Source organism: Somniosus microcephalus, chromosome 20 (assembly GCF_052327205.1).
Source record: "Somniosus microcephalus isolate GS21.2 chromosome 20, FLI_Smic_1.0, whole genome shotgun sequence".
In the NCBI taxonomy this organism is placed as follows: domain Eukaryota; kingdom Metazoa; phylum Chordata; class Chondrichthyes; order Squaliformes; family Somniosidae; genus Somniosus; species Somniosus microcephalus.
In genome coordinates this window covers 28,597,911-28,605,417 of record NC_141006.1, presented here as the reverse complement: position 1 = coordinate 28,605,417, position 7,507 = coordinate 28,597,911, and positions in this window count along the sequence as shown.

Genomic DNA, 7,507 nt, shown 5'->3' with positions numbered 1-7,507 from the left:
CCCTTTCAAGTCGAAAGCGATGCGTCAGACTTTGCTTTAGCTGCGACCCTCAATCAGGCTGGGAGACCTGTGGCCTTCTTCTCCCGAACCCTTCAGGGACCTGAAATCAGGCACTCTTCTGTCGAGAAGGAGGCACAGGCTATAGTGGAGGCAATGCGGCACTGGAGACACTACCTAGCCGACAAACGTTTCACCCTGCTCACCGACCAGCGGTCGGTGGCTTTCATGTTTAATAACAAACAAAGGGGGAAAATCAAGAATGACAAAATACTCAGGTGGAGGATCGAACTATCCACGTTCGACTATGATATTATGTACAGGCCGGGAGCCCTTAATGAACCCCCAGACGCCCTATCGCGGGGAATGTGTGCCAGCATTCATACGGACAAATCACAGGGTCTCCACAACGACCTCTGTCACCCAGGGGTCACCCGACTATACCATTTTATAAAGTCCCGCAATCTGCCCCACTCCATCGAGGAGGTCAGGGCAATGACCAGAGCCTGCCGCATCTGTGCAGAATGCAAGCCTCATTTCTACAGGCCTGACCGTGTACACCTTATCAAAGCCACACGGCCATTCGAGCGCCTAAGTCTGGACTTCAAGGGACCCCTTCCCTCTGCCGACCGTAACGTATACTTCCTCAATATCATCGATGAATATTCCCGCTTCCCCTTCGCCATTCCCTGCCCAGACATGACCAGTGCCACGGTCATCAAGTGTCTCGGTTATCTATTCTGTATGTTTGGCATGCCGAACTACATACACAGCGATAGGGCGACGTCATTTATGATTGACGAACTGCGCCAGTTCTTGCTCTCAAAGGGGATAGCCACTAGCAGAACCACTAGCTACAACCCCCGGGGTAATGGGCAAGTGGAAAGGGAGAATGCTACTGTTTGGAAGGCTGTCACGTTAGCCTTAAAGTCAAAAGACCTTCCGACCTCCCGCTGGCAGGAAGTCCTCCCAGACGTGCTCCACTCCATAAGGTCTCTGTTATGTACTGCCACTAATGCTACCCCTCATGAAAAGATGTTCGTTTTCCCCCGGAAATCGACCTCGGGCATATCTCTACCCGCATGGCTGACGTCTCCGGGGACAGTATTATTGTGGAAGCACGTGAGAGGCCATAAAACGGACCCCCTTGTGGAAAAGGTACAGCTCCTCCATGCAAACCCTCAGTACGCCTATATCGAATACTCTGACGGGCGAGAGGACACTGTTTCCATAAAAGAACTCACTCCCTCGGGGAGCGGAGAGAACGATGAGAGACTACCTGAGGAAGACCTACACCAAAGAGAGACAGGACGCCCAGAGGTATCAATACCCAACTTTAACCTGGAGGACACTGCAGATAACCTGGAAGACACTGCGGACGCCCAGACAGCGGAGGAACCAGAATCCAATCCCCTAGAGGCACCCCAACCGGCTTTGCGCTGATCACTGAGAACCGCAAAACCTCCTGACAGACTCACTTATACCAACTTTTAAGAAACATCACCCCGATGGACTAAATCTAAAGAAGGGGTGAATGTAATGAAATCTGTTTGTCTTGCCTGTATTCATTCTTGCCTGTATTCGTTTTGCACTCGTGTATATTACCCTCCCCCACACGGTGTATAGTTTCACTTCCTCTTTCCTGACTAACCTGGAAGGTTCCAGGCCTTGGCTCTTGGCTCCGCCCCTGACTTCTCTTACATAAAGATCCCAGGATCTGTATGACTCATTCCTGCGAGCCAGTCAGTGTGTTGAGATGTTAGCTCTGATCTTAGTGATTAAAAGCCAACTTGTTAAAGTCTATAACTTCTAGTTTTGTGGTTATTGAAGGCACATCACGTGCAGAATCGCAGACCCGCCGGTGTCAAAGAGAGAAAAGCCCAGTTCAGTGAAAAGATCCAGTCCCATCAGGTTAGCTCCTTGGCGTGCCACATGAAAACAAAAATCTGGCAAAACTTTTGTTCCATAGCGTACAGTGAGGTTGACTGAGCCCACTAGTCCAATTTTCGAATTACCATACCCGCAAAGGACAGTGGAGGGTGCAGAGAGTGGCAGGGAGCTGAAAAAGCATTTGAATGTGTCCACATTCAGCAGTGAGATGCTGGCACCGGTATCCAACAACAGAGGGATGCACACAACATTCAGGTTAATTGTGCATGACTTGAAAGCCACTACTGGCCCAGAGCTCACGTTGTGAATTATATGCCAACTGCTTGAGGACTGAGAGTGTTCATTTGTAGCAACAGGGGCAGAGCAGCAGACATTGGCAAAGTGATTTGTTTTCCACAATTGCGACAGGCTTGGCCGCGCGCGGGGCAATTCTGCGCTCTGGTAGCAAGTGAAGGAGATCCGCAGTTTCCACAATGTTGCCGTGGTAGCGCGCGTTGCTGCCGTCGCGCGAGCATTACAGTGTCAGAGCTGTCGGGGCCGAGGGCGCTGTCACTGGGTGTGTGTGCTAGTTTCGCTGCACATTCGGCTGCAGGCTCCACTTGAAAGGCAATGTTGACTGCCTGTGACAACGACAGATCGTCGGACTCGAGAAACAATATTTCACGCACTCTCACGTTGTTGGTGTGCTCTATTAGTTGATGACGCACCATCTCGTCTTGTAGTGCACCGAACTTGCACAAGCTAGCTAACCCCCTCAAACTAGCCACGTATTGATGCACCGACTCGCCGGGGATTTGGTGGCGCTGTCTAAAAATGAATCACCGCAGGAGGGCACTTTTTGGGGCAGAGAAGTGTGTGCTTAACAGAGCCACAGCCTCATCATACGTTTGAATTGAGTCTGCTGCGCATAATGTCCCAAGCAATGGGATAACAGTGCCTTTTTCTGTGCTGTACTCACATTTTCTAGTCCAAGAGCAATGAGGTAGGTTTCAAAGGACTGTAACCAGCGAACCCATGGGATTGGGGGCTCACCGGGTAGTGCAAGGAAGGGAGTGTAGGATTCACAAAATTGAACATTGTCCTATAAGGGTCTATTGGCAGAAAAGGCCTTCATTTTAAAGACTGTTTTAAAAGAAGCCCAGGAAAAGGGGCACACAAAATGGCCACCAGACCCCGTGACCAACTTTTTGGGACATTTTAAAATGGTTCCTGCAGTCCACAGACAGCTTTTGTGGATTCAGCCCACAGTAAGTTCTGGAATGCAATTTCGGAGAATGCGAAACCAGACAGAACCCCCGATACATATGGATTGGATGCAGATCCAATCAGATCGGCCTGTAGATAAAGGCCATCAAAATGTTTACCCAGACAAAGGGAAACAGCTTCAAATTCATAGGGGAACATCAAGACCCATTAAAGACAATACAAGGTCATTCCAGACCAGAGATGGCAGTTACCGGCCATCCCGAAAGTACTTTAAACACAATGACTACCCCTCTGTGATACAAGCCCGCCAAAAGTTAAACAAAGACTAACCTTGATATGGCGGGAGATAAGGGCCTCCATGAGAAGTATAACTGGAGCCATTAGGAGTTCGAGTTCTGAGAGAGAGCAGTGCGGAAGAGCAAGAAGAGCATTGTAGAGATCATTTTCGAGAGATCGTTCGCGGGTCCGAAGAAGGTGCAGTTAGGTTAGGAGTTCGGGTTCGGTGGAGAGGCCGTTCAGACTCGGAAGAAGAAGACGATTCGGTAGACGATTGGGATCGGAGACGTTTTGAAGACTTTTCTAACTGGGACTAGTGAGCATGTTTCTGGCCCCTCATAATCTAATCTAGCTAGGTTTAGGGGTGGGCATTTTAGGGGATAATTAACAATGAGTTGTTGTCCCTCAATGTTCCGTGTGTTTCCCTATTTCATGGTGAACCTTGTAAAGTGTAATATGCCTGTGGATGTATTGGTTAGTATTGTATTATGATTTGTTTTTCCCTCCCATGTACCTTATTTTGGCTGACATTCAAATTTTCCTTTATGCAATAAAATTTCACTTTGTTTCATTAAACTTGGCCTACAGAGTATTCTCTGCATTGTAGTTCCTGCCTCAAAGTCCAGTGTACAGAACCTAAGGGGTGATTGGGTCGAACCACTCGGTAAATTACTGTGCAAAAGAGAGAGAGGTCTCACCAGAGAGAGAGACCTGGCAAGAGAAAACCCCTTACAGGAGGAGGTGATGGAAGAGAGATTTCAGCCATCCTCGTCGCCAAATGTTGCGTTTGCAAAGATAATCCAGAGGCTGTATGTAGAGCTCAGTTCATGTTGCTTTTAATGGCTGATCCAAACACACTCTCCCAGGCAAAAGCAATCGCATACCTATATCCAATGTCAGGCACAATACAACAATAACAGCACTATCAAACTCCATGTGCTCAGGCCCAGGCAATCGAGTACCTATCACCAATGTCAGACATAACACCGATGGTACAGATGACTGTAGATGGGTGTCCCACCACCAGCAGGGATCCAGGGAATGGGTTGGTGTTAATCCCTACTGACAAAGTGTTGTTTCAGAACATGCACTACGCCGTGGCATCCGTGATCCTGAACCTGACTGAAGTCCATCTGCCTGTGCGGTGTCCAAGGAAGATGGAGAAGCTTCATGAAGCTCTGTTAAAAGTGATGTTTCAGGAATTTTATGAACTGGACTATGGAAATGTAAAGAAAGAACAGCTTTATAATCTGAATGTTGAGGATAGTGTGGGGTCTGGGAGGCAGAGAAGAAGAACCTGGAACGATGTAGCCACAGCGTTCAGTACAGGAACAGGTATTGTTAATAGTATGGATGATGCAAAACTCCAACTGCGTAAGATTCTAGGGGAAGAGAATACAGTGGTGGGTTCAGAGCTTCATGAGGACCAGGCAATGACCGTTCATTTAAAGGAGGTCATTGCTGAGCTGGAGAGGCACGCAAAAACTGTTAATGATTTGATACGGGAGGACAGGAATGCCTCGGAGCAGGCTGCACGGAATGAGGTGTGTGTGTTGTATGGAGCATGGTTGCTGGGCGAGGGCCGCAGTAACCTGGAGGACCTGAGGCAAGGTCGCGCCTATTCATGGTTAAGCAACAAGCATCTCGCCGCGCAGCGCCCGTATAGCAATTCGTTGAGCCCGTGCCAGCTTCGGTTAGCCTCTGAAGCCTACCCTGTCCCTGTAGATTGCGGACGGTCCAACCATACAGTGATGGGAATTGTGGTGAGGATGCCGGTAATGGGCGGGTCATCCCGGCCGGGACCGGTATACAGGGTTGAGAATATCGGGGTAATTCGTGGAGGAGTACATGTTCGTTTTAAAGCGGTCCCGCCGTATGTCATAAAGTGGGAGCATGCTATGACTGGCACTGTCCTGTCCGGATGCCAGCGCTGGGGTGCACACGTAATACTGTGTCCCCAGCACTTGAATGCTTTTGCGCGACCAGAATGTGGGTTTGCTTCTGCAGGTGCGGAACCTATCAATTGCACCATGGAAGTGATGGCACCAGATCACGTACCTCCACAGGTAGCATACGTAGGGAGTGGGACATACTGTGTCACCACACGTGAGCTCCACTACCGGTACAGCCAGGACATGTGGTGTCCGGTGAGCGAGAGCAGTTTTTGCTTCAAACGCAAGGCTGAGGTTCAAGTGGCACAAGAGCGAATTACTCCCATCCCCGAACCCTCGACCACTCACGTCACTGTGAACAACACCTTCACGCATCTCCAGGACTATGTGGAGCATGTCGGATACTCGATTCCTTTTCTGCCGGAACACCTCACTGAGTTAATAAAGACCGTAAAGCTCTCCCAGAAACATTTTTACACTTTAGAGCAAGAGACAGTAGGAGTGGGGGAGGAGATCAAGGGGATCGTCTTGCCACCATGGTGGGACATCGGTCTGAGTATAGAGATTCCTCCCTGGATCCGCATCTGTTCCCATGCATTAGTTATCATACAATTGTTGCTTGTAAGCGACTTGTTTTAACCCAGTTGCAGGCAACGGAGCCAGATGCTTCGAGCGCGGTGACAAGGGGTGTTAGATTGATCCGGAAAGGTGTAATTAATTTATGTTGATGATGGTTTCTCCGTGCGAAAACTTGTAATGTACCAAAGTTCTGTAAGCAAGTGTATTGTATTCTGGTTATAGTTTTACACTCTGTATTGCACGATGTGCGCTGTTGCATTTTTGTAATGTGTTACCACCTGTCAATGCTGTACTGTGTAATGTGCACGGTGATTTTTGGTAATGTCCTATGGATCTTATTAATGTTCTGTATTTTGACTTGAAGTTTGTCGGTGAGAATTGGAGCCCAGCCGTTTGAATGTGTTAAGAAGCCATTTCGCTGGTGTTTTGACTCGGTAGAAGGAAGCTATGACATGGAGTAAGGGGAACAGTTTCGGGGTTTTAAAACATAAAATCAGGGAAACAGCTTCACTTGTGGGAGACTTTGGCTTTTGCACTCTCGTCAAGTGATGCTTTTTGAAAAGAAAAGCATCAAGCAGGGGTCTGAAGAGATCGCAAAGTCTCTGTTTGAAGATGGACTCAGTCGAGAATATTTTGTGGACTTTATAGGATTTTTCTGAGGGTACTTTCCCTGTGATGGGATTGCCTTGTGCAGATACGTGAAAAACTGGTTTGTTAAAACTTCAGAGAGTGCATGGCAGTTGGCTGTGACAAAAGAACTGTCAGTCATCCACAATGTATGGGTTCGCCCGACAGTCCTGGAAAAAGGAAGGGGGGCGCCATTGACGAAGGGGCTGAGGACCCTGAGGCACCCATCACTGACTAAGCACTGGAGTGCTTAGAAACAAAAGGATTTTAAAGATTGGCAGGAAAGATAGGGGTAGCAAGGCTCCTATAAAGATAGATCCTTTTCCACCATTCTCTCTCTCTCTCGCTCTCGCTCCACCAAGATTGACTTAACAAGAAGAAGTACCAGAGGAAGAAGCCGCTGAGACTGAGAACCGCAAACCCCTCTCAGGGAACGGCCTCCGGGCAGTGACTTCCCACAGCTGAGCAGAGCGATCGAGGCGGACTGTGTGTGGTGGTAAGCATGGTCTCGAGTGCCCCAAGCCGGTAACCAGATATCCCAGGCGAGCTGGGTGAGCCGTAAGGGCTCAGGGTTTTTCCCAGAAGTGAAGTATTTTTGGTCTATTCCGGGGTGGAAGCTTAGTTTGGTTCAGCCAGGCAAAGGGGCTTATGCAACTGGGTAATTCGTTGGTAGGGGTGGAGTTAGAGTCCACCATAGCAACAAGGGAATTACTGCAAGTTATAGTCCCCAGTTGTGTACTGTATGTACTGTATGTTGCTTGTAACCTGGATCTTATTCTCCACAAAGACAGTGATTTTGTTTAGTAGTGCATGTTTTAGCCAGTGTATGTTAGACCAAATAAATATAAGTATGATTTTTCACCGAAGCATTCCTGTCAATGACTTATTCCATTTACACTCTGAATAATAATTCCCGGGTATAGAACTTTCGTAAGGTGGGGGCGATTCGAACCGTCCGTCTAGCAATTGGGCTAGGATCAAAACCGCTTACAGTAGAGAGGGCTTTAAACTAAATAGTGGGTGGTGTAAAGTCTGTAGGT